The following is a 24,682-nucleotide window of genomic DNA, read 5'->3' on the forward strand; positions in this document are numbered from 1 at the left end:
TTATCAGTCATTATCACTTCAAATATTGCTTCTTTTCCTTCCTTTCTTCTCCTGGTATTCCAATTGTGTGTATGTTTTCCTTTTTGTAGCTATCCCACAGTTCTCCAAAGGCATTCTTCATTTCTGGTACAGTGTTTTTGATCTCTAGTTTTTCTTTTTTAACCTTTCTCAGAATTTCCACCTGCTTGGTTACATTTCCCATGTGTTCTTACATACTGTGTGCTTTTTCTTTTAAATCCCTGAGCATATTAATCATAGTTTTAAAAAATTCCAATTCTGATAATTTAACATTTCTGCCATATCTAACTCTGGTTCTGATGCTTGTTCAGTGTCTTCAAAGTTTGTTTCTTCCTTTTAGTATACCTTCTAATTTTTTGTTAAAAGGCAACCATGATATACTGCACAAAATATGCCTTTAGTAATATAGTGATAAGGAATGGGGGAAATAGCATGTTATAGTCCTATAACTAGGTCTAAGAGTATTGGGGAGCTCATGTCTCTAGTCTGTGAACTTTATTAGTGCTTCTCAGTTTCTAGCCACTCCCATTAGATGCAACAAGAAGGCTAGAGGGGGATACTATTGTGTATTTCCCTTCCCCACATGAGAGGGCTAGAGGTTGTTGGAGTTGGGTATTTCTCTTCCCCCAGGTAGACGAGGCTCAGGTTATTTCTCTTCCTCTAGTTAGGGTAGGCTCTGGTAAAACAGTATATCTTTTTTTTTTTTTTTTTTTTTTTTTTTAATTTTTTTTTTTTTTTTTTTTTTTTTATTTTTTATTTTTATTGGTGTTCAATTTACTAACATACAGAATAACACCCAGTGCCCGTCACCCATTCACTCCCACCCCCTGCCCTCCTCCCCTTCTACCACCCCTAGTTCGTTTCCCAGAGTTAGCAGTCTTTATGTTCTGTCTCCCTTTCTGATATTTCCCACACATTTCTTCTCCCTTCCCTTATTTTCCCTTTCACTATTATTTATATTCCCCAAATGAATGAGAACATATAATGTTTGTCCTTCTCCAATTGACTTACTTCACTCAGCATAATACCCTCCAGTTCCATCCACGTTGAAGCAAATGGTGGGTATTTGTCATTTCTAATAGCTGAGTAATATTCCATTGTATACATAAACCACATCTTCTTTATCCATTCATCTTTCGTTGGACACCGAGGCTCCTTCCACAGTTTGGCTATCGTGGCCATTGCTGCTAGAAACATCGGGGTGCAGGTGTCCCGGCGTTTCATTGCATTTGTATCTTTGGGGTAAATCCCCAACAGTGCAATTGCTGGGTCGTAGGGCAGGTATATTTTTAACTGTTTGAGGAACCTCCACACAGTTTTCCAGAGTGGCTGCACCAGTTCACATTCCCACCAACAGTGTAAGAGGGTTCCCTTTTCTCCACATCCTCTCCAACATTTAAAACAGTATATCTTGACAACAGGCCTTATGGGGAAATACCGGAAGCTCGGGCATGTTAGATGGATCCTTTACTCCTCCCTCTGCCAGAAGTAACAGAGAATTTTTCTTCAATATATACTATGTTTCATTTGAGGTTTGCCTACACTGCACTGGCTCCTGTGGAGGTTGCTGCTGGTGGGTTTCTACTCCAGGAAGTTGTGATTCTTTATCTACCTATCTGTTTCTCTAATTTGGGGGAAATAATTTTTTCCTATGACCTCACTTCTCTGATGGATCTAAGAACTGTTAATTTTTCTATTTGTTATGCTTTTTCTTTATCATTAGGATAAAGTGGTGACTTTTAGCTCTTTTACAAGTAGAATCAGAAGCCAGAAGTCCAACTTATATTTCTTTATTTTCAAAAATCCCTTCTTAATTTATCTCAATTTAAAAATTATAAAATGCAATGTTTGTGACTTTCTATTCACCTTTTTAAATTGATAACAAAAATTGGGATTCCTTGATGGAGCGTTTTAGTTTTTTGTAAATCAGATTAAGGAATGAACACAAAGTTGCATGGCATTTCTTTAACATTTAACTAAAGTAGGACATTTTCTGAGGTGTCTTTGAGAATGAAATACACACTGAGACTCATGCATGTAATATATATATATATATATGTACATATATATATATATGCATATATATATCACCTAACATCATTGCATGTTTATTCTCCCATATTTTGTACCTCTTAGAATGCAATTCACTAGATTATTAACCAAATCATATATCAGAGCCAAATTAAAATTATTCTCCAAATGACTCAATACAGTTAGGTCTATTTGTACAGTTGATGATTCTTAAGAATTTTAGAAATACTCTTAAATATATGTTTATACATATACACAAATATATATATATATATATATATATATATTTGGAGTCTGTGTTACACAAACATTGAAGTAGATTATGGGTAAGATTTAAGTGCACACTTAGCATTTTCAAGCACACAGGTGTTATAATGAGGTTTTTTTCAAAGAAAAATGTCTAAAGATCACCCAAGTAATATAGCTGGTACTACCTTGGACACATTCTGAATTCTTAAGTACTTCATTTTATTGTATTAATTTAATTAAGCTAGGTTTCCATATGTTTCACTGAATAAGATGTGGACTGGGGATTGGATGAGTCCATGGGGAATATCCTAATTGCCTCTTGAGCAGCAAGGACTTTATTAATGAGATTCCTTTCTGTAAGATGGAAATTCATCAGTCTCTTTATATAGATATAGATAGAAATATAAACCCTGTACTTTTAAACTATTCTGTGGACATGACAATGAGAAGGACTACATTGAGCCATGCTTAGAGGGAAATTCAAGCCAGAGACTATAGTGGAGATCCTAATTTGTGTAGCCAAATTCTGGTCAAGACAGATGAAATAATATTATGTGTATTAACTAAGATTTAAAACAGGATTGGGGTTCAAATTCTGCATTGCACCTCAATTAACAATGTGATTTTGAATAAACCTCTTAATCTCTCTGTTCTTCATCTTCTGCATCTATTAAATGGTACGATTGCCTTATAGAATTGTGGTGAGGATTATACAATATAATTTTTATAAAATGTGTAGCATAGTTATGTGCTATATGATCAATATATTTATTAGGACTCTGAGAAAGGAAGACTAACAAGATGGCCTAAGTAACATTGCAATTTTCAATTCATATAACTGAAAAGTCTACATGTAGTTTTATGAAGAACTTATTAACGATTATTTTTCTCTTTTTGTTCCTTAGGTTCATAGTCTTCTATTTAGCTTCATACTAAGTTTCTTACCCTTATGATTATAAGATGACAGCTTCTTTTTTTCACATTCTTTCAGCATAGAATAAAAAGGAAAAGTTTCTGCCTTTTTTTCTCAGAAACCCCAAGAAATTCTTGGATTTTTTCACTAAGTCTGTGGATTTTTTTTCCATGAAGCTAGTAATCACTCTCAGTCTCCATACAAATAATAGGCTGGGAGTGGGGAAGGGACAGTTTTCTGGGTATAAGTTGGAATAAGCTTACCACTATATGATGGCTTCAAAAAGCTCCTTTACTAAGCAGTTCAGAAGTAGTAACCATCATATGCCCATCATTGTAGAAATTGCTGTTTATGGAATTTTTGTGGTCTATTTAAAGAAGAGAGAAAGGACAGGCACCAGAAAAAGGCTACATGCTAACATGAGTTAAAGAGATATTGAAGATTCAATTATTGTTGCTTTGTAAAATATAGAACCACAGGCAGTCTTTCAACAAGAAATAAGAGCATAGAAAGCAAACCATTGCCTTATTATCACCAAAGAGACTGAGTTCAGTTGTCAGTCTACACAATTTTGAGATCTAAAACCTAAATAATTTCTCTACCTTAAAATGCAAAAAAAAAACCCACAAAATGTGCTGACCAAAAAAAAGTGTTATATTTTCCTCTCCATGCTTTACTTAAAAAAAAAAGAAAGAAAGAAAAAGAAAGAAAGAAAGAAAAAAAGGTGCTTTAACCCCATGGTGAATAGTGGTCAGTCTCAAAGACTCTCAATAGTTCCTTCAATTCAAATCTATAAAAACTTTGGAAAGAAACAATTGAATTTTTGCTATCTTTTATCCTCATTTAAAAAAATTAGAAGTTTCTTTCCTAAAGTCTTAATATTTTCCCAATGATCTAAACTTTACAGTATATCTACTATCTTCCTATGCTCTCTATTTGACTTTTGTACTTAGTGTCTTCCATGGCCAATATTTTCTGATCATTTATAAATCTCTAATCTCAGATGTTTCTCCAAAATTCCACATCTATAATTCTACTGGCCCACAGACAAATGTTGGAGCCCCCTCTTCTATTTTTTTCATTATCTACCATATCACCAAATATGTTTTATTGATTGTAATTTAGAAAAGCTTCTTCAGTCTATTGTGTCTACTACTCCATGCCCATGGTGATTGCTTAGTTCAGGTCTTTGTACATTCACATTTGGAAAAAATCACTCATTGTATTAAAAATAAAAAGTATTTACTGAGTAGCTATTATGTCCTTGGCAATATTCTAGTCACAGATGCTATGGTAATAAACCCAACAAATACAAAGCCTGCATCCTAGTGGGAACGTCATAATTCAGCTGTTCATTAAATATTTTCTTAAAAAGAAAAATAAAGTAGAAAATGGGGATTAAGGTGACTGGGGTCGTTACACAAGTAAGGTAATCAGGATTTGTTTATATAAATGGGCAATATTTGGATACACACCTGAAGGAGGTAAGGACAAAAGCCTCGACACTTGCTCCCACTCTAACTTGTCATTCCCCCATGAACAATCTCACAGTTAACAAAGGGGCTATATTTTAAAAGGGCAATATTCAACCAGGTAGCTCTTCTATTTAAAAAGCTGTCACCTGTAGCATTGAACTCATCCTCCTTTACCATGGCTTTTTACCCTTTTGTCTTTGTTCCTCACTCCCCACTATCCTTCCTATACTCCCTTTATCTAAACTTCACATGGCTCTCCGAACACATGATGCTTTTTTAAGACTTTACACAAGCTGCTTTGGTTTTTTGTTGCTGTTGTTTTTGTGTAAAAAGGAACTAGTTGCTATACATTTGTTGACTGAATTAATTCACTTAAGTACAGGAAGAAAACGAATGGCTGTGTTGGGCCAGTTATCTTTGCCAGGCACAAAAATCTGAGTCTTACTTCCCATTTTACTAGGAAAAGAAAGTATGTTCTATATGGCTCTGCATTCCTCTGCACTGAGAGTTTTGTTCTTGAGGTTTTATCTTTTAGTGTTTCTGGTGTGTATGTATGTGTGTGTGTGTGTGTGTGTGTGTCTGCATGCATGTGTATCATTTTCTATTCTTTGCTCACAAAGTTGCGAGAGATGAGAAAAAGAACTATGTAAAGGGAGACCGAAAGTGCTAGTGGCCTCAGATTTGGGTTGTATCCTGATGGCAAATTTCTGTATAGGGCGCTGAGTGGAGTGAGGTATAGGTGAAGTGTTTATTTATGCTTCTGTAATATAGATGAATTTTTCATTTTTATCCAATTTTGCAGTGGATGTTCAAACATAAGAAGTACTAAAACAATGAATTATCTATTATTCTTATTATCATTACCATCATTTATTGATTACTTTGTGAGGCTAAACTCACAGTATAAACTATTACTCTTTCCAATACCTGTTTATTGAGGTATAATTATCCCCATTTACAGAGAAAACAGGTTCATATAGGTTCAGTTACATGACCATTTATATATTTATTAAGAAGCAGAGCCAGAATAAAATTTTAGCATTTACATTATGATTTGGAAACTTAGATTCTTAATTTCCATCAAGTAAGTATCTGAGTAATGTATCTTAAGAAAGAATGCGATTTGTACATGTCATAGAGAGTATATCATACATATATATTTAATTTCATAAAAAGTATAAAAAATTTTTAATAGTTCTCATGAATTTGCACTTAAAGTGGTTTGAATGGAACTACTAATGCATATTGTTCTGCCACTGATTCTAAAAAGGCTTTCTTTTTTAAAGAGAAGCTATAAATTTCAATCAATTGCTACTTTTTCCATAAACAAACCAGTCTTTCCAGCACTAGAAAATATTTTTAAAAGGGAATATTAAAAACTATAGTTCAATTGCATCTGATATTGCCAAAACCAAGGGATTTGAAATATTCTGTATAGATGCTTTAAATATGGCAATTCCATTACTCCAAAGGAAAAATATGCCCTATTTTCTGTTTTGTTTGCAGATTTATATGTCTTTTCTACATATCCCTGGCATATTTAGATCTATTCTAGATGGTTAAACCAAAATTTAACAGATAATTTGACTCTCAGGTGGAAATGATAAAAATAAAGACTAACATTCCATCTTAAAACACTTTCACTTATAAATGTGACATGTGAATAGACAGTGAGTGGACCTATATGATCAAAAACTGTAAGCAATTACACAGATCAGTTTTAGGGTAATTCAGGGTAGATCTGAAATCCAACACTGGCCAAAATTAGCATCTTTTATAGAAATAAAGAAAATGTGATACACTTTTAAGGAAAATATGCCCTTTCACAAAGACTGAGATACTGGTTTTTGTAATATAATCCGGACTTCTTCCCACCATAAAGCCTTGAACCAGTTACTTTAAGAGAGCATTAAAAATAATCATGCTTGAATTTTAGATCAGGACTGAATGGTAAACACCTTGGGTGTCTTGCTATGTTAGGAATGTTTAATAGCAACCATGAAAAGTAAGTGTTGATACATGAAAATATCCTGTTTTCTGATGTTAGGAATACACTGCATTGACCTAATGGCTAGAAAAGGGTGTCTCCATTAGCATCCTGGCCAAGGGCTGCAAACCCCAATAGAACGGCTGATCCTCAGTAAATTGCTTGTAAACTGACTTCCGGGTCACGTGCTTTCCTCTGGCTAGATTTTATCTCACACATGTTTAGTGAGATAAGAAGTCAAAATGTGGGATCACTGGGTGGCTCAGTGGTTAAGCATCTGCTTTCGGCTCAGGGCGTGATTTCGGAGTCCCAGGATCGAGTCCCACATCAGGCTCCCTGTATGGAGCCTGCTTCTCCCTCTGCCTGTGTCTCTGCCTCTCTCTCCGTGTCTCTCATGAATAAGTAAGTAAAATATTTAAAAATAAATAAATAAAAATGAGTCATGCTTCTATACCATAGAGAAACTATCCAAACATTATGTTAATATCAAGATCAAGTTATGTTACATTATTCCAGTACTTTCTTGAAGTGAAATATTTGAGGGCAACAACCAGGCTTATATTGGTCTAATTTTCCATTCTTCATTTTCCTGATAACAATGTTTTTGGTGAAGCCAATTTTCAGAAGTTTTTGTAGAAATTATCTTTTATGTTAGTCCTTTATAATTTAAGCATTCTTGGTCAAACCTTACTTTATAACTGAATTTAGGTCTACTAATATTTTACCATAATGTCTTCATAGCTTCATTTCATTGAACATAATTCCCAAAACTAAATTTCTAGTTATAGTAGAACTTCACTAAACACTGATTTTAAAGAAAAACATTTATTTCTAGGATACACTTATTTTAAACAGAGTGAATAAGGCTCCAATTTGGAAGTTAAATATGAAAATGGCTTAATTATCTCTAAAATAGTACTTACAGAATATATTGTCTAGTCTAATTACGTATTTCCAAATGTGTAATCTTTTCTAACCATTTTTAACATTTTGCTTTTCTAATCCTTTAATATATATTGTATATATCATATGTTATTCAAATATTAAATAAACCAATAATATTGTCACTGAATTAACTCTAAGATTCTACCAAAAAGTGCCTCAAATCCTCCAAATACATCCAAATGTATTTCTGTAAAGTAACCTTATTATTTAAATAATGAGACAATTTTAAAATATCAACTCAGACTTATTTACAAAAGAAAATTACCCCCAACCCACAACCAGGGATGAAAATACGGGTTGTTATAAGACTGCATCTATTAAACTCTATCATATGAATACTTGTATTGCTTTCTACTCATCACTGCTAAGGAAAAATATTTTCCAGTATTTTTCAATTTTGAGCAATAAAGCAGTACTCCCAGAAAGGAGAATAGAGATTGAGGGCAGTGTTATTAGTAATAAGCCTGCACTTGGTCATTCATTCTAAGAAACGAGGAATTATAATCTTTTGTTTTATTTTGGTGGAGAGATCATACAATTAGCAGTGGAAATTGGTAGCTAGTGTTTGTCTTTGAATTCAAATAGAATCTCTCTTTAAATCTATTCTCTCTCCTTCCAAACACTTCCTTGATTATTTTATCCTATTCCCTTTTTCTGTTACAACACAACATCTAAAGTTATTTTAGTATTTACCCTTTTTTTGTCCTTATATTTAAAATGTCTTTAAATTTTAGTGTCGTATAGCAGTATGAGTTTCCTAGTCAGTCACACTCAGTCACTTGTATAATTTTTTGATAATAATAACTCAGGAAAAATGCTACCCAAACCATATGATCTGAAGTGATGCAATTTATTCTTTCACAAAAGATCCCAATATTAAAAATTCATTAAGGTTTTAAAACAGATTATTAAACCTATGTAAGACTTCAAAGTACCCTAATCCCTAATAGCATTACTTGCTTTTCTATCCATAATGGAAAATATTTAAAATAACATTACTCCATTCATTAACATAATTAATTATTTAAGTTGCCATCCATATTGTGTTTGTCATGTACCACAGCAAATTATGTCTTTTAAATGATCAGCAATAACTAAAAGCAAATATAATTCACTTTGCACTGCCAGCAAATAAAACACTGTAGTATGTAGGTATGCCAGAATTAAACAAAAGTATTGGCTAGTGAAAAGATAGTCAATACTGTGACTTCGTGATAAATTCAACCTACACATCGGAGCTTACATAAAAGACCAAAATAACAGTTAATATTTACTGAGGCTGTGGTTTGACAATACAACAGTTAAAGTCACCCAAGTTGTAAAAAGAAAATGTATGGCATCTCTTTAATTAGAGTTTAAATCTGCTCATCTTGATGCAATCATAAACTGAGAAACAAGAGGTTATATGCTCTTTTAGAAGACAGCGATTGTACATGATACATGTGGCCCTTTCCGATTCAAGGCCTGATTCTTGGCTTCTGCTTCTGAAACACAATGTTTCATTTTAATAAAAAATACATTACTGCAGTAAGATAAGGTCATCAGCTGTTAAGTGTAATGTAATTTCTGTAATAAAATTAATTTTATAGCCTGTATAAAAGACTTTATGTGGGTTAAATAGTTTTAATTACTAGCTAAATTCTGTTCCTTAGAACGCATAAATGAAGCACCTCCACCCCCCATAAAAAGAATGCATATACTGTAAAATGTCAGTATAATTCTTTATGACATCAATTTTTTGTGTTATTCTAAAATGCCTGCTAGTCTCAACTGCAGGCTAATATGGCCTTTTTTGGCCACAGGGACAAAGGATTTATTTGCTGGTGTTTCAAGACTAAAAGCAGTTGTACCAGTAAAAACCTTGTGCAATTCCCTTATAGGTCAGCTATTTCTGTACAGCAATTCAAAAACAAAAAAAAAAAAACTAAAACATGCGTATTGACTTATATAACCCCATTTAATCTCAAATGGAAGCCGAATGACTGTAAAGGAGATGCAAACCACACCTATAACCAACACTGGAAAAACATCTCAATCTGGGTAAAATGGTCATCATGTAAGTAAGGGCAACATATTCTTGGTAAAATGTACATATAAACACAATTCAATAACCTCCTTGCTTTGTGAAAAGTTTTAATATGAGGTATTTCCTAACTGGTAAAGGCTTTAGAACTCGCACAGAGTTTTAAAGTGAACAGCTTTCAAGCTGAATCCCCAGTTCTTCCACCAACTTGGGTGTAAGATCCAAGGCAAGTTATTAAACCTTTCTGATCCTGTTTTATCATTCATTTTAAAATAAGAAACAGAACAATTGTTTCCTACGGCTATTATCACACTTAAACATAAGAACAATACAGAGTTCTTGGCATTAAGGCTGGCCTTTATGACTATGAAATGAATATACTTTTCTTTCTGATTTTACTCCCTTTCCATAGACTGCTAGAAGAGCCACTGAGGGAGAGAAGCGATTAGATTTTAGATGCTCTTTTATCAACATTATTGGGCTAATTTAGAGAATCACTGAGGCAAGGAAGTGGTACTTGCCTAAAAATGCCATCACATCATATAAAATATTATATCAAATTCATTCTTGCTAATAAATTATAATTTTGTTTTGCAAATAGCATGCTGACGTTCTTCAATACTTGTTATACCTAAGGTAGCAACCCTACCAAGAAAATAGGAAGCATCCCGAAGAGATCTATTTTTATTGTTGCCCTCACTTAACTTTGGACAGGAATTACAAGCAAAGGGACAGCATCCAGAAACCTAGTTGTGCAAAAGATGCTCAGATATTCTCTGCTCTTAATCTCATTACATCCAGTCTGCAGAAATAACCAAGCTCCCCTGGTCCTCTGATGAAAACCCACATTCAGCTTTCTGCCCTGGTCATTCTCAGCCACTGAAGCTACTCAATTTTTGATACTGGATGAGCCACCAGGAAATGGTACTGGCACAGAAAGATGCATGACAGAGTTCCACACCAACAGAGCATGATTCCAGCAGAATAGGGGCAAAATAATTCTTTCAATGAGGAATTCAGTAGGATAAACATGACCAAGCTCATAACTAGCCCTTGGGTCTGTCTCTTCTAGTTTTGTTCATGTTCAGTCCCTCTGGTTTAGATCTCTCTCCCCAAATATATATTTTAATGAATATGAAAAAGTCTATTGTAACAAATTATTTTTACTTATATAAAATTAGCATCATTTCATTAATCTTTGCTTAAAGGAGTAACTTACTTTTGGAATCTTACAAATGCCATTTTACCATTTTGTTGACCTTCACCTTATTTTTGTATTCTTTTTACATATGCCTTAAAAGGCCATGCCTGAAATGGAGCATTTTTTTCCTATTTTAAAAAAAGTAGCAGGGCACCTGGGTGGCTTAGTGGTTGAGCATCTCCCTTTGGCTCAGGTTGTGATCCGGGGTCCTGGAATCCAGTCCCCCATCAGGCTCCCAACAGGGATCCTGCTTCTCCCTTTGCTTATGTCTCTGACTCTTTCTCTGTGTTTCTCATAAATAAATTTTTTTTTTAAAAAACTAAAAAATTAAAGAGTAGCAAAGTTAGGCTATTTTCTTTTGTTTATTATTTATGTTGATTATTTTATCTGAAAGTCTCATTTTTTACTTTTGACAAATTCCTCCAGCTTTATAAAATTTAATCTATTAGTAAATCTCAATTAGTTTAACTTTGCTTTGTTCTCTCATTTTTTTTAATTCATAAACATCTATTTTCTCTAATAATAAATTAAGGAAGAAGATATGCTCCTGTGTCTCTACTCATCTTTTCCAGTTTCCTTAAGTCACCCCTCTTAAAAGAGGAAAAAAAGACCGTCTCTTCAATAAATGGTGCTGGGAAAATTGGACATCCACATGCAGAAGAATGAAACTAGACCATTCTCTTACACCATACACAAAGATAAACTCAAAATGGATGAAAGATCTAAATGTGAGACAAGAATCCATCAAAATCCTAAAGGAGAACATAGGCAACACCTTTTTAGAACTTGGGCACAGCAACTTCTTGCAAGATACTTCCATGAAGGCAAGGGAAACAAAAGCAAAAATGAACTATTGGGACTTAATCAAGGTAAGAAGCTTCTGCACAGCAAAAGAAAGTCAACAAAACTAAAAGACAACCTACAGAATGGAAGAAGATATTTGCAAATAATGTATCAGATAAAGGGCTAGTATCCAAGATCTATAAATAACTTATTAAACTCAAAAGCAAAGAAACAAACAATCCAATCATGAAATGGGCAAAAGACATGAAGAGAAATCTCACAGAGGAAGACATAGACATGGCCAACATGCATATGAGAAAATGCTCCACATCCCTTGCCATCAGGGAAATACAAATCAACCCACAACGAGATACCATCTCACACCAGTGAGAATGGGGAAAATTAACAAGGCAGGAAACAACCAATGTTGGAGAGGATGTGGAGAAAGGGTAATCCTCTTGCACTGTTGGTGGGAATGCGAACTGGTGCAGCCACTCTGGAAAACTGTGTGGAGGCTCCTCAAAGAGTTAAAAATAAATCTGCCCTACGACTCAGCAATTGCACTGCTGGGGATTTACCCCAAAGATACAGCTGCAGTGAAATGCCAGGACACCTGCACCCCGATGTTTATAGCAGCAATGTCCACAGTAGCCAAACTGTGGAAGGAACCTCGGTGTCCCTCGAAAGATGAGTGTATGAAGAAGATGTGGTCTATGGATACAATGGAATATTACTCAGCCATTAGAAATGACAAATACCCACCATTTGCTTTGACGTGGATGGAACTGGAGAGTATTATGCTCAGTGAAGTAAGTAGATTGGAGAAGGACAAACATTATATGGTCTCATTCATTTGGGGAATATAAAAATTAGTGACAGGGAATAAAGGGAAAAGGAGAGAAAATGAGTGAAAATATCAGTGAGGGTGCCAAAACATGAGAGACATCTAACTCTGGGAAACAAACAAGGGGTAGTGGAAAGGGATGTGGGAGGGAGGTTGGGGTGACTGGGTGATGGGCACTTAGGGGGTCACTTGATGGAATGAGCATGGGGTGTTATGCTATATGTTGGCAAATTGAACTCCAATAAAATTTTTTTTAAAAAAAAGAGGAAATACTAATCTGATTGGTTAACATTTTACCAATACATGGGCTCCATTAACTAGTGGCAGGCTCACTACATATTAAAAAACCAAGGGTAGACCTGGGACTCTCCTTTTCTTCTGTCCCCTGACATTGTGATTTAAGATGCTCTCTCTTTGGCTCATTTTCTTTTTCAATTCAGCAGAGTCAAAATGTTGAGCCAGGGCTTGACTTCAACAGTCCATGATATATTATTTGATGACTTACAAGGGTAGTAATATCCTATGCATAGGCCTTAAACATCAGTTTTACATATCTACCTGACTTCAAGAGAAAGATCATATTGGAGTACATGTTCGAAGCAATGTACCAAGTTCACATTTGTCAGGACATTGTTTACCTTTCTAGTTGCACCCATGTGATTAATTTTTATAAAATAATAATGTAGAAGGACTCTTAATTTTCTAACTATCTTGAATTAATATCAATTCAAGGATTACCTACAACAATTAATATCTCAGATGACTTTGACTATTCTCCACACTAATTGAATATTATTTAGTTTGTATATAATTGTCCTATTTTTAATGTGTTTAATTTTTCAGTTAATTTAACATTTTAATGAAGAAAAATGCTCACACTAAAAATTTCACAAATAAAGGATGGCTTTAGTTTTTGAAACATCTGAAATGTTTTGAAAATATTAAAGTCATGTATTTGAAAGAAGGATGCTAAACTTAATTAGATGCTAGAACAACCTCCTCTACATTTGAGTGAAGGTATTGGAAAAATAAGTAGATCAGTCCTATCATCCTGGCCTCAACCATTAATTCAAGTTGCTGGGGAAAGAATAAGGAAAACAAAATAAATTACAGAAATAATGGTCTACAGTGGAACATTGAAAAATTGCTATATCAAAGTATAAGAATGCTTAATATGCATCATACCATCAGTCCTAGGATATAGATTATAGTACTGATTTCACGTAAGAAATGAGAAAACTGATGTCTGAATAGGTAAAGAGACAACTGAAAATTCTTTACTTTTTAGTTCTAGTTGCCTCTGAGGCCTGCCTACATTCCTTCACCAAAGTTCCTTGAAACACTGTGACTACTGGCCATGTATCAGTCATCTTTTGTATTTATTTGTATAACAGCTTTTTACCACTGAGAGTATTAAAAATATTCAGTAAAATATTGCTTTTTTAAGCTTTTATTTTAATAATAGTGTATAATATGAAAGAGCTTTATTTCTGAATAGCAATTTAAGCCATAATATGAGGTGTTCAGATTCTAGAACAAAAGGTCCTAACAAAACCAAACTTTCGCTTCATCTAGAATTATGTGGACATGTTTTATAGGAATTCATTGGAATTCCTGATTATGTACCAAGTTTCTAAGATCTTTTTCTGTCTTTACTGGTAAAAATTATCTCGGAGTGGTGCACCTGGTGGCTCTGTCCAGTAAGCATTTGCCTTTGGCTCAGGTCATGATCTCAGGTCTGGGATTAAGCCCCTTCTCCCTTTCCTTCTGCTCTTACCCCTCATCTCCCTGCTGCTCATGTTCTCTCTCTCTCTCTCTCTCTCTCTCATATAAATAAATAAAATCTTTTAAAATTTATCTAGGAGTATAAATAAAGGAAATGTCATATTTAATTAATTGGTTACTATATTTAAGTTTTGTTTAATATTTATCCCAGCAAAAAAAAAAAAAAAAAAAAAAGATCAACTGAGAAATGTCGTATTAGCTATCCTTTGAATTGCACTGCAAAATAGAGGGGAAAGATGAAAATGTTCTACACTATATTTTGAATCTCTTTTCATATATATCCTAAAAGAACTAAAAATTTAATGTGCTTCAAGAAAAAAAATCCAAGAAAGATTTTCTTGGAGGGCAAAGATTTATCCACCCTCAGAGATTAAATTTAAAAGCCAAGAAAAAATTCCTTAGATTGTAGTGTTATAGAGCAAACCAATCTTTAAATCCACCAAAACACTACTAGAATACTAAAACACAATGTGTGTGAACAAATCACAAATGATTCAAGAAACACCAATTTTGGTTTTTGAGTTTTTTTATGTCCTAAGCCACTGGCTTATAAAGTAGGAAAGGATGTGGTATAACATGGATTTGAGAATATATACCATAAAGACATCTATTAATAGGCTTCCTTTGACATTGAATTACATTCTCCAAAATAGTTTTGTTTTTGTTTTTTGTGTGTTTTTTGCTGCACAAAGAAGAAAATAGACAAAAAGTTAGAGTCAACTACCAGAGACAGGTATCAGGTTGAAATTACAAATCTACAAATACACATTTATTGCTATTTTTAAAAACCAGCTTTTCACTAATAAAAAACTTGTATTCATTAAAAGTACATTTTGTTCCGTTTTTATTAAGCATTTTCTTCTCTTTCCTAAACTTGTAAATTATTTCTGGTATCACTATCAGTGTCTTCCAACTCTCTTAGTGAATCTAAAAGGCAACAGCATTCCTTAATTTATCTATGATCTCAAAAATTCTATTAGAAAATGAAGAAATTGCTCACAAACTGATATAAATCAAAGCAGGAACTTGTTTTTGAAGACCATTAAATCTTGACTAAAACAAGAAACACTTTAAAAATATGAATATATCCTAAATGTTACGAAGCACATAAACCTGGTTGAGATATAAATTTAAAAGGGCAATTACATAGCATGAAGCCAGATAACCTAACCAGTTCATAATATTTTATATTTAATATAATATATTATAAATGATATAGTTACTAATGAGCTAATGGCTTTTATAAGAAACTTGGTAGTAATTCAGTAAGATGCCAAAGCTGCAGAGGTCAAATTCATTTCTATGTTCTTCCATTTATTTATCTTTGAAATGATGGGGGATTTCCAATTACAAAAGTGTTTTATGATAACCTAAAGAACAACTTTGACAAACATGAGATTTTAAGGAAGACTTCAGGATAAAGCAACTTCAGATAAACAAAACAGAGAATTATGAAAAGCAGTTGGTATTTATCTGAAGATTTTTAATGGGCTAAATTATCAATGTGGGTAAACTACATGTCTTAAAAATGCACTTATGATCGAAAACCAGCTAAATATTATGATTAAATTACATTTTTTGCAATGTAAAAATTACAAACCATAAAATGCTAATTTTGACCCAGGAAATGTGACACTTAATTAGATGTATTATAAAAACTGGATGGCTAATGAGATAATTATAAGGTGCCCTTTATGCAAAATTTACTCGCTTCTGTGATATTAAGACTCCCAAAAAATTTCAGATCCTAATAAAACAACAACCTCTTCTCTTTGAATTCAGTTTAAGTTTACTCTTAGCTAACACCCTCAAATTTGTCCCTTTTTCTTGAGCAAGAGCTCACCACTGAAAATCAACCACAGGAAGAAATTTCTCTCGAAAATGTTTTTATTTAATTTATTTATTCATGAGAAACACAGAGAGAGAGAAGCAGAGACACAGGCCAAGGGAGAAGCAGGCTCCATGCAGGGAGCCCGATGTGGGACTCATTCCAGGACCCCGGGATCATACCCTGAGCTGAAGGCAGACGCTCAACCATTGATCCACCCAAGTGTCCCTCTCTCAAGATTTTAGTAGAGGATGTTCAGGATGTTTTTAAGTCAATTATATAAGAACCACCAAATAACAACAACAACTATAATAATAATTTCAAAAGAAAGAATTGGCAATAAACCCACTATAGCCTCATCTGCTCTTGATTAAGAAACTCAAATGATAGGAGACCATGACAGTGTTCCACTGAGAGCTGACAGTGGCTTGGATGAGTGTATCATGTAGTAGCAGTGTAAAATACCTCAGATCTATCTATATTCATTTTAATTTTTGTTAAGATTTTATTTATTCATGAAAGAAACAGAGAGAGGCAGAGACATAGGCGGAAGGAGAAGCAGGCTCCATGCAGGGAGCTGGATGTGGGACTAGATCCCGGGACCCCAGGATCACACCCTGGGCCAAAGGCTTGAGCTAACTGCTGAGCAACTCAGGCGTCCCTCTATGTTCAATTTAAAAGTAGACTTGCAGAACTTCTTGATGGATTGAAAAAGAATAAAAGAAAGATAACAGTTTTGGTTCACTCCATAGGTTTTGGTTTAAATAATTAAATGATGGAATTTAATTACAGAGATGGGCAAGATTTTAGAAGTACCAAGTTCTGAAGGGGGAAAGGTCAGAGGATCAATTTTGCAATAATAATGTTGAGTTACTTATTAGATTTTAAGTGGAAATATCAACCAAGCAGTGGAATATACAATTCTGGAGTTTAGCAGAACAAATAAAAATTTGGAAGTTAGCAGTATATGTATGAGAGTTAAAGCACAAGATCAACAAGGGATTAAATTTGGATAGAAGAGATTAGTGTCAGAATTTAGCTCCATCAGGCTACAATTTAGAAATCAGGAAAATGGGGACCAGAAAAGGAGCATAAGAAGCAGCAGTTTACTCAGTAGATAGAACCAAAAGTATAGTGTCCTGGAAACCAAGTAAAGAAAATGCTTAAAGTGAATAATCAACTATATCAAAGGCTGAGAAAAAGACTGAGACTTGAGGAAAAAGGAGGTCGGTATTGGTTGCCCTTGGCAAGCACACATTTTGTAAAGTAGCAAAGGAGAAGACAGATTGGACATAAGTTTTTGAAATCTCCAAAAACTATGAAGAAAGGATTTGATTTCAACAGGGGTAGACTACTACAGCAGCTTAGCTCTGGGGAGGAGAGAAAAGAGACAGTACCTTGAGAGGGTTGTGTGACCTGGAATGATTGTAGCATGTTTGTATATGAAGAAAATTATTGATTGCAAGGAGGAGAATTGCTGATACAGAAGAAAGGGGAAAGATAGTGGAATAATGTCCTTGGCTTAAGTAAAAGATGATAGGGTCTAGTTCACAAGTGGAAAGCTTGGTGTTTCCTATGGACACACCCTAGTCTCCCAAAGCCTCTACCAAGAGCAGCCAGAGTGATCCTTTACAGTATAAGCCAGATCGTGACACATGTCTAGTTAAACACTCTCCAGTGGCTTTCCATCTCATTCAAAGTAAAAGTTTAAGACGTTACAAATGCCTACAAGGAACAGGATAATCTGGCCCCGTGATTGGTCTACCTCCTATGTTCTCGCTGTGCCTCTAGCTTACTACAGACCTGTCCCACAAAATTCCTTGCCCTTCCTTGAACACATCAGGCTCTGCAGTATCTTCTACCTGCAAAGGCTGTGCTCTTAAACACTGTGCTATGCTGCGTGGCTTACCCTCTTTTCCTTTGGGTTTTTGCTTGAATGTCACCCGCCTAGTGAGGCCTTCCTTGACCATGCTATTTAAAACTGCAATTTGTAGGTCCTTCCTTTTTCCTTTCCCTCCCTCCCTCCCTCTCAGTCTGTATATGTTTTCCCCTCAGCACTGATCAGCGTATGACATATTGTGTGTTTTATTTTCTTTGTGACTATCTGACCACAACAGAAGGTAAGTTCTAAGGAGACCACAATTTTTGTGTATTGTTCCCTGTTCTATCTCCTAAATCAGCTAAATCACTACTGTAGCACTTAAATCAGTGTCTGTCATGTATTAGAATCTCATTAAGTTTGTTAAATAAATCAAAGAAATGAAAGGTTAATAGGACTTATCCCAAACACTGACTTTTCAATATTTTGAAAATTCTGAACTTACCTAAGTATAAAAATCCTAAAACACTATGTGCTTAATAACAGTGCTCAAATTGCAACAACAGCAGGATGGACCTAGAGGGTATTAAGCTAAGTGAAATAAGTTAGAGAAAAGCAAAACACCATATGATTTCCTATGGAATCTGAAAAACAAATGAACACACACATGAAAAGTAGAATGAGACCTATAAACGGAGAATCAAATTGATGGTTGCCAGTGGGGAGGGGAATAGAAGGATGGGCAAAATGGGCAAAGGGGAATGGAAGAGACAGACTTCCAGTTACAGAATGAATAAGTCAGTGGAATAAAAGGCATAGCATAGAGAATATGGTCAATGATACTGTAATAGTATTGTAAGGTGACAGATGGTAGGTACCCTTGTGAGCAGAGCATAATGGATAGACTTGCTGAATCACTATGGCATACACCTGAAATCAATATAACATTGTGTGTCAACTATACTTAAAAAATCAAAATTAAAAAAAATTTGTAATTGTGCCTAATATACTGAGTGCATTTTAGAGGAGCTTTTGATGTTTCCATTAGATTTCTCGTAAGACAAGAATAGAAAGCCATGACAAATCTTGGTAACTGGAACATTTGTGAAGCTCTATAAAAGAAAGACATTTCATATTTTGTAATTGGAAGAAACTATGCCCTCTACAAAATGTTTATGTTTTAACATCGAGTACAATTAAACATTACAAGATAAGGAAGAATAGAAACAACAAAACACCTTTTTTTTTTAATTGTATATAGCTTGGAATATTTATGGATCTTCAAGGTAAACCACAATTTTGTTTCAGTTTAGTTCTTTTTTTTTTCTTCCCAATAATTCCAAGGCCCTAGTTTGCTCTATTGCTAGGAAAAGCAAAGAAACTAAGGCATCTCCTAAGCTGTTTGATTAAATTTGGTTTATCATGAACTGAGTGTCTCAGAAACAACAGAAGTTTATTTCAAATATGTTTCCAATATAATAGCACTTGGACTCCAAAAGATGCTGCCACCATTTAGGCTAATTTGATTGACCATATGTATCGGCTTGATCTAATATTTATATAAAACATTAAATTCTTAAAATTTAGTGATTGAATTTTAAAGAAAAAAATAACACTGAAATAAGTGTGTGAAAATTCAACTTCTAATCTCACTTCCTTGTCAGTCTCGTTATATTCCTTAACATAAGTAAACCCATTTTCTCGTCTATATATTAGTAGATTAAACAATATTTCTCTATTCCTTTCTTTTCTGAGGGCTTTAATTATTAAAATAGAGTCTTTCCTCCAACTCATTCTTGTAACAGAAAAAATATTAACTGGAAATCTCAATTTGTACAAAGTTTTATTACTCTTAGATGATTTACATTACTCCTAAGGCAATAAATAGCTTATTTATAAGAAATATTTTATTTTGAAATTTAATATTTTATACAACTAAGTAAGTTTACTTTGGTAAATATTATAATACAAATAATTTTGAATTTCCATATGCATTAACCATTCTAAGATATAAATTTATGCAAAACTAGATTTGGTAGAGACTATATGCTGACTCATCATTTTGATGCAAATTTGGAAGAATAATCTCAACAGTCCATAAAAAGGGTGATTTATTGACATGTCATGCTATTTGTTGTATAATATGATAAATATAAAATGATTCAGCATGCCATTCTATAAATATTGTAATAGATTATTAAAGCGATAAAACCTAGTGGCAGAAATATAATGAGCTCATGTCATACTTGTATAAAAGCTAAATGATAAACTATTCCTCCTAGAGAGGCTGTTATAACTTAGATCTAAAGTGTGAATTTTTGGAGCACAAAGCAAGAAAAATAACCTGAAGTCCAATTTATAGGGTTCAATTAACAACACTGATTAAGAACACTTGTTGAGAGGACAAATTAATACAAGAGTACATAATGATTACAATCTGGGCACTCACTTATAAAGACTATTTGAATAGTTAGTCTAAAATATTCACAGACAATATTTGGAGTTAATGAATCAACATGTCTAGGTAAAATTTCAATATGCATCATACATAGAGATACACATATATCCAAACTTAAAAAACAGTATGCATATAAAAATTAGCACCACATCATATTTGTATGAGCTTCAAAGTATTACTTTGGATAATAATTTCCATCTGTGCCCTCACACTATGAAACATATATACCTTTGGAGGAAAGTTTACAATTTAGAGAAACTTTATTCCCTAAATAGATACTTGTTAGGTTTCTGATGTTTTTATACACAGAATTAGGTAAAGATATTGTTTCTTATAGAAGAGAATATGGCAAAATTAGTGGCTAGTGACCATTGTATAAATTTAGAGGAATGCTATTATGTAGCAAAATGTTCATACCCTTAAAAACAATTATGACAATGATGCATTACTCTAGTTTTTAAAGAAGTCATTTATGTAGCCATCTTTTCTAGAATTGTCAATTGGTCTCTATTTATCAGACCTCAAGAATACACTTTAATAGCTATTTTACAATAAAACAAAAATTAATGTATCATATTTCTAAGATGTGCAAATAGTGGTCTATTTAAGGCATTTTTTTGAAGGAAATTTAGTTAACGTAGACAATGAAGGCATGGCTGTCAGCACAGTAATTAAATCACTGGGTCATGTATTTTTTGGTTTCCTGTACTAATTTCCTATCATATTATACTAAATAACCATTCTTTCTTCATGTTTTTCTTGAAGTTGTTTGAACTTACCTCTGTAAGTATATACATATATAGCCATACACTTGTGTTAAAGAGGTGAGATAAGCTAAACCAAAAAAAAAAAAATCATATATTTACCAAATAATGGCATAGTGTATTTGATATAAAATTTGGAAAAACTGGCATTAATGGGTGTATATTCCCTTTGAAATATTTCAGATCTACTGTAGTTTTACACTGTATTACTATTTCAGACCAAAAAACTGTATTTTGAAGAAAAAGAATATCTGCTTAAAATTAAAAGACCTGATTCAGATGTAGGTATATTTCCTAACAGAATCAAGGTAGACATTTTTTTCTTATTCTTTTTAAAGGTTGGAAAGCTAATCATACCATAGTACTCAGTTCAATTCTAAATCACCAATAATTCACCTTTTAATTTGGTTCTCAAAAGACAAAGCTATAATTCTCTAACAGTAATGGTACCACCCACTAGCCTGATGCAGAGTACAAGGGGCCTGTGACAGTTCTCCCAGATTTGTTTATAGCTGGTTCCTCTAACTTAGAGGCAATGATTCAACTGGAAAGACCAGAGGCTTTGCAGTCAGACTTCCCAGGTGAAATGTTTTCCTCAGCCACTTGTCAGCTTTGTCGTCTCATGATGTGCATTAGTTTCCTCTTGCTATGTAACGCTTTACCACATTACAGGCTTCCAATAACCCATGGAATGGGTTATCTTTGGTTTCCATAGGTCAGGAATGGAGGCACTGTTCCACAGGTCCTCTGTTCATGGTCTCAAAGACTGAAATCAATGTGTTGGCCAGCCTGTAGTTCTTATCTGAGGCTTGGTGTCCTCCTTCTTCTGGGCTTGTTCAGGCTGATGACACAATTCAGCTCCTTAAAGGTGGAGGAAAACAAGACCCTGTTTCCTTGTGAGAGGTCAACAAATGTTGCCATGTCAGATCCTAGCCATATGGTCCTCTCAAAATATGGCACTTTACTTTGCTAAAGCCAACAAAACTATCTCCAATCTGCTACAGAGACTTATAGAACATAAAACTATCATAAGGGTGACTGTTTCATTCCCCATACTTTATACTTGACTTAATCATATTCACACACCCCCACCGCCCTCCACCCAACAGTGGGATATTACATAGGACATGAATACAGAAGGTGTGTGTAAAATTATTTATTTTACCACAAGTGTACTAAAAGACCTTTGTCAAGTTATACCTCAGTTTCCTTATTTGGATAATCATGATGCCTATTTCAAAAGTTTGGTAGGAAGAGAAGTTAGCATACAGGATTACTCTGCAAGATTACTTCATAGTCATGATTGACATTCGAAAATTTCTGCACAGTTACCAAATTAGGTAACTCATTTCCTCTTTGAAGAATATAGTTAGAATTACCTTGAATAAACATAGTTAGGAATTAGATTTTCAATTGTTTAAATGAGCTTATATGTAACAAAATATAATCAGGCTTCTAGAATGATTGAATCTAATGTTAATCAAAAACTGACAGCAACTCATGGATTGGAAGAATTAATATTGTGAAAATGTCAATGTTACCCAGGGCAATTTACACATTTAATGCAATCCCTATCAAAATACCATGGACTTTCTTCAGAAAGTTGGAACAAATTATTTTAAGATTTGTGTGGAATCAGAAAAGACCCCGAATAGTCAGGGGATTTTTTAAAATTTTAAAACCATAGCTGGGGGCATCACAAGCCAGATTTCAGGCTGTACTGCAAAGCTGTGGTCACCAAGACAGTGTGGTACTGGCACAAAAACAGACACATAGATCAATGGAACAGAATAGAGAATCCAGAAGTGGACCCTCAACTCTATGGTCAACTAATATTCAACAAAGCAGGAAAGACTATCCACTGGAAAAAAGACAGTCTCTTCAATAGATGGTGCTGGGAAAATTGGACATCAACATGCAGAAGAATGAAACTAGACCACTCTCTTTCACCATACACAAAGATAGACTCAAAATGGATGAAAGGTCTAAATGTGAGACAGGATTCCATCAAAACCCTAGAGGAGAACACAGGCAACACCCTTTTTGAACTCGGCCACAGCAACTTCTTGCAAGATACATCCATGAAGGCAAGAGAAACAAAAGCAAAAATGAACTATTGGGACTTCATCAAGATAAGAAGCTTTTGCACAGCAAAGGATACAGTCAACAAAACTAAAAGACAACCTACAGAATGGGAGAAGATATTTGCAAATGACATATCAGATAAAGGGCTAGTTACCAAGATCTATAAAGAACTTATTAAACTCAGGGGAGGGGCAAGATGGCAGAAGAGCAGGGTCCCCAAATCACCTGTCCCCACCAAATTACCTAGAAAACCTTCAAATTATCCTGAAAATCTACGAATTCGGCCTGAGATTTAAAGAGAGACAAGCTGAAAAGCTACAGTGAGAAGAGTTCGCGCTTCTATCAAGGTAGGAAGACGGGGAAAAAGAAATAAAGACACAAAAGGCCTCCAAGGGGGAGGGGCCCGCGAGGAGCCGGGCTGAGGCCGGGGCGAGTGTCCCCAGGACAGGAGAGCCCCGACCCGGAGGAGCAGGAGCTGCACCGACCTTCCCGGGGGAAAGGGGCTCGCGGGGAGCTGGAGCAGGACCCAGGAGGGCGGCGATGCCCTCGGGCTCCCCGGGACAGTAACAGACACCTGCGCCCCGGGGGAGTGCGCCGAGCTCCCTAAGGGCTGCAGCGCGCACGGGGGACCCGGAGGAGCTCGGGGGGGCTCGGGGGCGGCTCCGCGGAGGGGGCTGCGGGGCGGGAGCAGCTCGGAAGGCTCGGGGGCGGCTCCGCGGAAGGGGCTGTGGGGCGGGAGCAGCTCGGAAGGCTCGGGGGCGGCTCCGCGGAGGGGGCTGCGGGGTGGGAGCGCGAATCCACCAGCGCAGGCCCCGGAGCACAGGGCGCCGGGACACAGCCCAGGATCCGGCCTCCCCCGGGACAGGCAGAGGCCGGGAGGGCCCAGGACAGCGAGGACGCTCCTGCCCCAGCTGAGCAGATCAGCGGCCCCGCCCGGAGCCTCCAGGCCCTGCAGACAGAGAGCTCCGGAGCTACTGCGGGGGCTGACTCCAGGGCTGCAGAGCTGGCCCCGCCACTGGAGCTGTTCCTCCTGGGGCCTCACGGGGTGAACAACCCCCGCTGAGCCCTGCACCAGGCAGGGGCGGAGCAGCTCCCCCAAGTGCTCACACCTGAAAATCAGCACAACAGGCCTCTCCCCCTGAAGACCAGCTGGACGGACAAGTTCCAGGGGAAGTCAAGGGACTTAAAGTACACAGAATCAGAGGATACTCCCCCGTGGGTTTTTTGTTTTGTTTTGTTTTGCTTTTTGATTTGTTTGCTTCCCCACCCTTTTTTCCCTTTCTTTATTTTTCTTTCTCTTTTTCTTTTTTTTTCTTTTTTTCTTCCTTTTTTTTCCTCTTTTTCTTTTCTTTCCTTCTTTCTCTCCTCTCTTTTTCTCCTTTTCCCAATACAACTTGCTTTTGGCCACTCTGCACTGAGCAAAATGACTAGAAGGAAAACCTCACCTCAAAAGAAAGAATCAAACAGTCCTCTC

General features: G+C 35.4%; 1 protein-coding gene and 1 long non-coding RNA gene across 2 annotated transcripts in view; one reads left to right on the forward strand and one right to left on the reverse strand.

Moving 5' to 3' along the window:
* LOC102153814 overlaps nt 1–11,442 on the forward strand; it is an 80,242-nt gene extending 68,800 nt beyond the window's left edge. Inside the window, exon 5 of the long non-coding RNA XR_005382105.1 lies at nt 11,375–11,442. This is a non-coding gene — a long non-coding RNA (uncharacterized LOC102153814). The remainder of the gene's footprint in view (nt 1–11,374) is intronic.
* The window catches only part of ROBO2 (roundabout guidance receptor 2), a 1,638,467-nt gene that overhangs the window by 1,473,149 nt on the left and 140,636 nt on the right, over nt 1–24,682 (reverse strand). The window lies entirely within an intron of this gene.

The sequence above is a fragment of the Canis lupus genome, chromosome 31, assembly GCF_011100685.1.
Source record: "Canis lupus familiaris isolate Mischka breed German Shepherd chromosome 31, alternate assembly UU_Cfam_GSD_1.0, whole genome shotgun sequence".
Taxonomy (NCBI): domain Eukaryota; kingdom Metazoa; phylum Chordata; class Mammalia; order Carnivora; family Canidae; genus Canis; species Canis lupus.